Below are 6,567 nucleotides of genomic sequence, written 5' to 3'. Positions count from 1 at the left end.
TGCTCCAAACCATAGGAGATTGGGAACTGAGGATGGGGTGAAGGGAGGAGGGAGTGGTAATAAGCAAATGAGACTGGAAGGTACAGCCAGTGAGGGAGGAAGAAAACCAGGAGAGTTTTGAGTCTCAGAAGCCAAGCATAGAAGAGGCTGCCAGAAAGAAGTGATCACCTGTGGTAAAGGGTGTTTGGTGACCCTGACATGACCAGGTTTCACTGGGTTGGCAGGAAGAAAAGATTGCTTGGAATGGGTTAAAGACAATAGGGGGAGAAAAGGAGAAAGAGAGAGAATGGAAAGTGAGGCAGTGGAGTCAGGGAGTATAGAGAAGTATGTAGACAAAGTGGAAAACAAAAATAGGATAATAATTGAAGGGGGGGACTTCCCTGATGGCACAGTGGTTAAGAATCCACCTGCCAATGCAGGAGACACAGGTTCGATCCCTGGTCCGGGAAGATCCCATGTGCCGCGGAGCAACTAGGCCTGTGAGCACAACTACTGAGCCTGCGCTCTAGAGCCTTCAAGCCACAGCTACTGAGCGCATGTACTGCAAGTACTGAAGCCCTCGAGCTCTAGGGCCCATGCTCTGCAACAAGAGAAGCTACCGCACTGAGAAGCCTGTGCACCGCAAAGAAGAATAACCTCCGCTTGCCACAACTAGAGAAAGCCCACATGCAGCTATGAAGACCCAATGCAGCCAAAAATGAAAAATAAAAAAAAATTTTTTTTAATAATTGAAGGGAGACCAGAGGGTCAAGGGAAGTTTTGCCTTTTTTCTCAAATGGGCAGTAATTACAGTAAAGGGGCAATGATATAGGAGAAGGAGGGGAAATTTGCAGGAACAAAGTCTCTGAGTAGGTAAGTAGGGGGTGGGACCCAGTATAGAAGTTGAAAGTTGCCCATGGGCATAGCAGGAGGAATAATTTAGAATTTTCCTCATACATTCCCCAGGGTCTGCATCTAAGTTCTAGGACTCTGCTGAACCCCAAACACAGGTGGAAAGAATCACGGTAGGAGAATCTAGTCTTTGTCTTCTGTCCTTACTGACATCTTCCTTCCTACCTGGTGTGAAGTCATCTGGCCATGTGGCTTGCTGCTGTGTCCCGCTCTTCATGTCTGCCAGCAATATGTGCCACATCTACTCTGCTCAAGGCCACTGGAGAAATGTTCTACTGCTCCCTGTGCCACCCTCAAGCGTGAGGAGTCATATCTTTCAACCATCCCTTCTCTACGGCTCCCAGACTGGACTGGGTGTGGGGACCTAGGGTAAGGCTAGGCTGCTGTTACAAAGAGAATGAACAATTACTTAGTGGCCTGAACAGAATAGAAGTTTCCTTTTCTCTTATATAATTGCAATGGGCTGAATATATCCTCCCAAAATTCATATGTTGAAACCTCATCCAGAATGTGATAATGTTTGGAAGTGGAGCCTTTGAGAGGTGATTAGGTCAAGAGGGCTAAGCCCTCACGAATGGGATTAGTGCCCTTACAAAAGAGGCCCTTGAGAGCTCCCTGCACCATGAGAGGACACAGAAGACAGCAACCAGGAAACAGGTGTTTTCATCAGACACTGACTCCAGCAGCACCTTGCTCTTGGACTTCCCAGTCTACAGAACTGTGAGAAATAAATGTCTGGGTTTTTTTTTTTTAATACTTATTTAGGCTGCACCGGGTCTTAGTTACAGCATGCGGACTCTTCATTGCGGCATGCATGCAGGATCTAGCTCCTCGACCAGGGATCGAACCTGGGCCCCCTGTATTGGGAGCACGGAGTCTTACCCATTAGAGCACCAGGGAAGTCCTCATAAATTTCCCTTGTTGATTAGCCACGCAGTCTACGGTCTTCTGCTGTAGCAGCCTGAACTGACTAAGACCATCATGGCCTAAGGACTATGTCATCTGGTGGCTGTGCCCCCTGTTATCATCCAGGCACCCAGATTTTTTCCACTGTCTGCATGATTGGGGCTAGTTCTTGTGAAGTTTAACTGGCAGGAAAAGTGTAAAGTCCTTGGAGTCCTCCCCCTTTCAGTTAACAACAGTTCCATTTTTCTAATTGTTTGGGTCAAAAATCTTGGTGTTATCCTTGACTCCTCTCTCTCTCATATCTCACATCTGGTCTGTCAGCAAAGGCTAGGTACCCCTCACAATCTGAACTCCTGTTATCCAAACACAGAAACCAAAAAGACAGATAATTACTTTGGAAATGTCCCTCAGTATCTGAGCCTTCACTGCTACAACCATCCTTACACCTAGGCCCTGTGTTTTAGGGGACCCTGCATGTCACAAACACACAACAAATAAAGAACACAAGAGTGCCTCTGACTCTCAGGATCTGAAGCTCAGCACTGGCACAGGTCAGAGAAACAACAAACTGGTTAACTTGCCAAATCCTTCCTCTCTGATAGCATGAAAGTAGTAATAAATCCTTGCATGAGGGCTTCCCTGGTGGCGCAGTGGTGAAGAACCTGCCTGCCGATGCAGGGGAGACAGGTTCAACCTCTGGGCCAGGAAGATCCCACATGCCTCGGAGCAACTAAACCCCTGTGCCAAAACTACTGAGACTGTGCTCTAGAGCTCTCAAGCCACAACCTCTGAGCCCACGTGCTGCAACTACTGAAGCCTGCGAGCCTAGAGCCTGTGCTCTGCAATGAGAGAAGCCACCGCAATGAGAAGCGCACGCACCCCAACAAAGAGTAGCCCAAAGCAGCCAATAAATAAATTAATTAATTTTAAAAAAACTTTAAAAAATAGCCTTGCATGACGAAGCTTCATTTGCCAGTAGCGCCCAGTGTCCATTTTCTTGCTTCTCTTCCAGTTTCAACCCCAAATGAGAGGTACTCATAAATTACCTTAGTACTCACAACTGCACGTGGCAGCAAAGGGATGTTTTCCAATTAAACAATTTTTACTCATCTGGGTATGTATGTGAAGCATACATCATATGTGAAGCGTAGTACAAATCTTTCTATAGCATTTAGATAGATATTGAACACTAAAATGACAGAAAGTTTTATTTAAAAAAATAAGATTTGATAAAATTTACCAAAACAAAATATATCAGCTCTAAATTTTGATTTAAAATTTTATATTAATATGTATAGCTTGCTTTTTTACTTGTAACAGATGATTTAAATCTTTTGGAGTTATTTTTTAAATTTTTAAATATATAATTTTTAATTTTCATATTTATTTCTAATTAATTTTTTGATGAAAATATATTAAAATTTTGTGGATTCTGAAAACAATTATATTTTATTTTTAATTCTTTAGATCAGAGGTTGGTAAACTTTTCTGTAAATGGAGAGATACTAAATATTTTAGGCTTTGTTGGTCCCCGTTTTGGTCTCTGTCATAACTACTCTGGCATTGTAGCATGAAAACATGAAAGCAGCCATAGACAACACATAAATGAATTAATGCGGCTGTGTTCCAATAAAACTTTATTTACAAAAAGGCACCAGGCCTGATTTGGCCCACAGCTTATAGCTTTCCAGTGCTGTCAAAAGAATACAAATTATGCGGGAAAAAAAAAATTTTTTTTTGGCTGCTCTGGGTCTTCATTCCTGTGTGTGGGCTTTCTCTAGTTGTGTTGAGCAGGCTTCTCAGTGTGGCAGCTTCTCTTATTGTGGAGCACGGGCTCTAGGCACACGGGCTCAGTAGTTGTGGCTCTTGGGCTCTAGAGCGCAGGCTTAGTAGTTGTGCCACACATGCTTAGTTGCTCCACAGCATGTGGGATCTTCCCTGACCAGGAATCCAACCCATCGCCTGCATTGGCAGGCAGATTCTTAACCCCTGCACCACCAGGGAAGTCCCTGAAATTTTTGATTATGAAAAAATATTAGTAATTTTGCTGAAACAAAATTAAGAAAAATACATTGTAGGTGCATCGTTACCCTTCAGCCAAAGACCAGCAGAAACACACTTGTAGTTAAACGAGTTGGATTTATAACTCCCAGCAGTGAGAGAGAATATACACCATTGGGAATCATGGGATGTCTCAGAGGGTGTTAGGAAGAACCTATTATAGGATCTGGGCTAGGGTTGAATGACTTGAGGGAAGGTCTGAGAAAGTGAGGGACTGCTTAGATTGGATGACAGAAAGCAAGGGTGGGAACTTCCCTGGTGGTCCAGTGGCTAGGACTCTGTGCTCCCAATGCAGGGAGCCCAGGTTCGATCCCTGGTCAGGGAACTAGATCCTGCATGCTGCAACTAAGACCTGGTGCAGCCAAATAAATAAATATTAAAAAAAAAAAAAAAAGAAAAGAAAAGAAAAAAGAAAGCAAGGGCAATGCTATGATTGGGGATATAAATTTAATCTATAGAAGGAGGAGACTAGCACAAGGGTAAAACTAATTGGTAAGAAGTAGCAGTCACTCATTTTAGCTATGGGGGGGTTGTTTGATATTTTGTGGGTGGCACAGTGATCTTGTTGTCTATGCTTAGACAAAATATAAAGTGGCCTTGTTTTGTCTCATTTTATCACAGTCTGAGAGTAATCTTGTCTGAGACTTGTAGTCTATGCGGTCATTTATGTTTAATATCATGACCTAGCTGTGAGTCCCAGACCAGCCTCCTTTTTTTGCTTTCTTATATGAAATAAATACATAATAATTTATTGTGTGTACATATTTTCTTATTCTTCATCCAAGTATTTCCATCAATAGAACACCCAGATATGTACTATGATAATTATATTGTCATTTTAATAGACTTTCAGTCATATAAAAACCATAGGTTTCTATACATATTTTTCATTTTGTCATTATGAAGCTTTTGTTAAGGTATAAAGATAGAATATACCTTAAATAATAGATGTTTGTCTTGATTTAGAGTTTTTAAATATTCAGACATCTGGTAGGTGAGCTTCCATTGATACCATTGTCCCAGGCCCTGCAGAAGTGAATGGTGGGCCTGTTTGCCTCCCCCTTATTAAACTAAAGGTGACATGACTACTCTTGTATCAGAACTTACCGTCCAAGCTCTGATACAAGCCAAGATTGTGATGGATAGTCAGGATACTTCCAGAATTCAAGCACTTCTCATACCCCTGTTGCCAATACTCTGGCCCAAGCCATCTCAATGTCTCATCTGGTGGGGTGTGCTTTGTATTATGTCAACTAAGCTGGAACTATGTTTCCCAGAGTTCCTTTTCTTGTGTAGTGTTGGGTGAGAATGGGCCACAGAGGGAGGTTTAGGCAGGATTCAGAAGGTGGAAATGAAGCTGTAGCCATGCTTACGCTTGGAAGACTTGTACAGGGTCAAGTGCAGCTGCAGCTCGTGTATTTTCACTCATCTGCTGGCTCCCCTTGTCGGTGTAAGGCTGCAGCTGGGCCATAGCTCCTCCAGCACCGCCACCCCGCCCCAATCTCCGCCTTCAGCTTCTCCAGTTGCAGGGTGGGTGTGTGTTGACAAAGGGCACCAGCTTCTCTTGCCAGTCATCATCAAAACTGGAGGCTTAGAGGCGGGGAGAGAGAAATGGGGGCAGGGTCAAATTTGTCTTCAGAGATTCCAGTTCATCTTCATGGGTGCCAGTCTGACTTTGCCCTCCACCACTTCATGTCCATCTTTCAGAGCACCCATCATTTAGGACTTCCCTGCTGACTGCTAGCCCAACATCAGATGCACGGACAACAGCTGTACATAAACTGTGTAACCAGCACCCATAATTGCATGTCATCAAGTACATATAATAAATCCCTTATTCTTACCACTCCTAATGGTTCTGCTTCTTTGTTAGAACCCTGATGGATACATCTGGATTGTTGCAGTTGACTCCTAACTGGTCCCCTTGCTTCTGTCCCTGCCCTCCTGGGCAACCAGAGTGATCCTGTTAAAGCTTTTCAGATATATCACTCCTCTGCTCAAATCCCTCCAATAGCTTTCCATCTCATTCTAAGTAAATGCCAAAGTCTTTCCTTTAACTGTATCAGATTCAGTGCCAATGTCTCTCAGCAGTCAATATTCTTGCCTCATCTCCAATCGTTACCGGCTGCCTTAGCATAATCAGGAGGCAAGAGCTAGTCTTTGGCGTGAACTCAATTAAGCCTGCTGCAGTAGGAACACCCGAAGCTTTGGCACTCGTGTCTGACCCAACTGGACTTATGAAGGCTCTGGCTTCCCCAGCAACGGCCCAGTGGAAGGAGTTAACACAATTCCAAAGTGCAGACTGTTAAGACCCTGCTGGCAACCTTGAGAGTAGGCAATGAAAAATTGCTGACAGATAAATTCCTCACTCTTCTTCCTTACTATGGACTATTCCAAGACACAGTGGTTCCATGCGACCTCTTTGAAGAGATCCCATGTGACTGAGCAACTGGCCTTGATTTTTGTGGGGCTCTGGCCAACTAAGTAATGTACTAGCTTATATTTCTTTCCTTCTTTCTCTGTTTCACTTCTCTTCTCCCCCTCACGTTTTCTTCCTGAGGATTGCAACCCCAAGAAAGCATTAGTATACAACCTTTGATTCAGGCTCCATTTTCTAAGGAAGGTAGGCTGACATTTACTACCAGAAGAGGTCCTAGAAAACAGACCTTCAGGGTGTGATTTTGTAGTTGAATTTCTCACCCATGTGAA

General features: G+C 43.6%; 1 non-coding gene across 1 annotated transcript; it reads left to right on the top strand.

Moving 5' to 3' along the window:
- The first annotated feature begins 4,110 nt into the window (after positions 1-4,110).
- On the top strand, positions 4,111-4,183 carry TRNAG-CCC (transfer RNA glycine (anticodon CCC)). Its single transcript has one exon. It is a non-coding gene; the product is annotated as a tRNA-Gly (tRNA).
- The last annotated feature ends 2,384 nt before the right edge of the window (positions 4,184-6,567 follow it).

The sequence above is a fragment of the Hippopotamus amphibius genome, chromosome 1 (assembly GCF_030028045.1).
Source record: "Hippopotamus amphibius kiboko isolate mHipAmp2 chromosome 1, mHipAmp2.hap2, whole genome shotgun sequence".
NCBI lineage: Eukaryota > Metazoa > Chordata > Mammalia > Artiodactyla > Hippopotamidae > Hippopotamus > Hippopotamus amphibius.
This window is presented reverse-complemented; position numbering and strand designations above follow the sequence as displayed.